This window comes from Mytilus edulis, chromosome 10 (assembly GCF_963676685.1).
Source record: "Mytilus edulis chromosome 10, xbMytEdul2.2, whole genome shotgun sequence".
NCBI classification, from domain to species: Eukaryota; Metazoa; Mollusca; class Bivalvia; order Mytilida; family Mytilidae; genus Mytilus; species Mytilus edulis.
In genome coordinates, this window is record NC_092353.1 from 17,688,111 (window position 1) to 17,690,891 (window position 2,781).

Genomic DNA, 2,781 nt, shown 5'->3' on the forward strand with positions numbered 1-2,781 from the left:
GACAGGACTACAATACAAATAAATGGGAGAACATATAGGACTAAGAAACACACGAATACTACCTAACAAAAGGTACCAGGTTCAAAATTTAATAAGCCAGACGTGCCTATCGTTCACACATGACTAAGCAGTGACGCTCAGATGAAAAACATTCGAAAGCCAAAACAAGTACAAAGTTGAAGAGCTCTGAGAACCAAAAGTTTCAAAAGGTTGTGCCCAATACTGCTAGGATTTTCTGGGAAAGTCCCTCATCCAATGGCAAAATCAAACGCTCAAACACATTTGTGCATTAAAGTGTGTATTATGTTCATGTGCAAATAAAAAAGAAATGCATTATAAAAAAAAGCTTAAACACATCATACGAATGGACACCATCTGTCATATTCCTGACTTTGTACAGGCATTTTCTGATGTAGAGAATAATGGATTGAACCTGGTTTCATAGCTACCTAAACCTCTCACTTGTATGATTGTCGCATTAATTTTTCGTAATCTGTATTACAAATTACAAAAAATTTATCTATATCAAGGAATTTCGGCATGTTCGATGGTGATTTTGTTTTATTTATTTCATTTGTTATACTAATCTAAATTTGATCTCTTAAGATTAATCGCTAAATTTACGAAAAATAAAGATCTGGTTTTCATTAGAGATCAGACAATTACAAAACGCAATGATAGAATTATTCGAACAAGTCATAAGCCTGTCTTCAAGATGGTGGCAACTCTTAACAAGCGATTCGGACGCAGCTAATTAATAAAATGTTATGTTTGTGTTTTTACATAACAGTAAATGAGAGCACATCTTTGAAACAGAAATCCAGTACACATTTAAAATGAAATCGCAATAGAACTGTTATATGTTATATGTAACGGCTGCTTTGAACTGGGTAAAGTACCTGAGCAATGGACCCAAGGGATAGTTAATTAAATACTCAAACCAGGAACACAAGACAACCGACTACCATCAAATTACCGGGGAATAACGCTTGTGTCCGTACCCAGTAAGATATATTGCAGTGTACTAAACAACCGCCTGAACGCTTTTTTTGAAGAAAACAATATTCTTTGTGAGGAGCAGAATGGATTCCGCAGCAAACGTAGTTGTGAAGAGCATATTTGGAGTTTATTTAGCGTTATTTCAAATAGGAAAATTTCAAAACATTCAACTTTTGTTAGTTTTATTGATATGCGGAAAGCTTTTGACTCTGTACCAAGAAATTTGTTGTGGTTTAAACTTCGAAAAGTTGGAATAAGTGGCAAATTTCTGTCTGCTCTACAGTCCTTATATGAGAATGTTAGATGTACAGTTCGTGTCAATGACAGACATACACCATGGTTTAATGTGAACTGCGGAGTTAAGCAAGGCTGTTTATTGTCTCCCACGTTATTTGCCGCCTACATCAACGACCTTGCTGAACGTATCAATAATCTAAATTGTGGTGTTCACATCGATGATACTATGCTGAGTATACTTTTATATGCAGATGACATTGCACTGATTGCTCCGGACGAGGAAAGTCTTCAGAAGATGTTAGATACTGTTTCGGAGTGGTGCCGTGAATGGAAAATTGATATAAATCCAATCAAAAGCAACGTTATCCATTTCAGGAATAAACCTGTCAGTCGATCGGACTCCCCATTCAAATGTTCCGACTTGGATATTGAGTACACTTCTTCATACAAATACTTGGGCATATGGTTCGACGAGCATTTGACTATGGACAAAGCAGTTAAGGAACTTTCGAAGTCAGCTAGCAGGGCACTAGGCGCGCTATATGGAAAGTTCATTAGTGCTGGTGGAATGACTCACAGTGTGTACACAAAATTATATTCCACTATGGTAGAACCTGTTTTATTCTACGGAGCAGGCATTTGGGGAACTAAAACATTTTCAGTGATTAATTCGATTCAAAATAAAGCATCAAAGTTATTCTTGTCAGCTGGTAAATATACATCAAATACCGCCGTCAGAGGTGACATTGGATGGTCCTCGTGTTTTACCAAACAGCGTATTGCTTGTATTCGTCTGATGTGTCGAATTACTAGATCTGATGATGTCCGTATTACCCGTAAGATATCAGCATGGATTGCAAATAGGCGTAAGGGATGGTACTACCAAGTTAGCAAAATGATACAAAAGTGTAATGCTACGGACATAGTGAACGATAATAACATTACGACAAAAACTGCGATGAGAACAATTTATGAGCGCGTAATTATTGTAGACAACGACGAATTTGTTAGCGAACTTTTTAATGACAAGAATAATCCAAACGGCAATAAACTACGTACATATAGACAATACAAAGAAAAAGTAGAAACAGAAAAATATTTGAAACTTCAGTTGCCGAGATCGGTCCAACGAGTTGTTGCCCTGTTCCGAAGTGGATCGCTTCCGTTGGCAATCGAGACAGGCCGATACGCACGACCGCAAATACCAGTTAATGAAAGAAGTTGTAAATTCTGTCCGGATGACGTCTTAGAAAACGAGAAACATTTTTTAATGAACTGCACTATGTATGATGACTTAAGATATAATTTATTTCTCGAGCCAAAAACTTTATAGAAAACTTTGATACTCTTGATATTGACAGTCAATTTATCAGTCTTATGAAATGTAAAGAAATACAATCCTCATTATCATACGCACTTTTCAATTTTTATCAGAGAAGAAAGAAATTTATTTGAATGTTAACATATGTTTTTCATAGTTATATTTTTAAAGTCTTTTTACTATCGTTGTTATTATTGTTACTTTTAAGTACGGATATTTTTAGC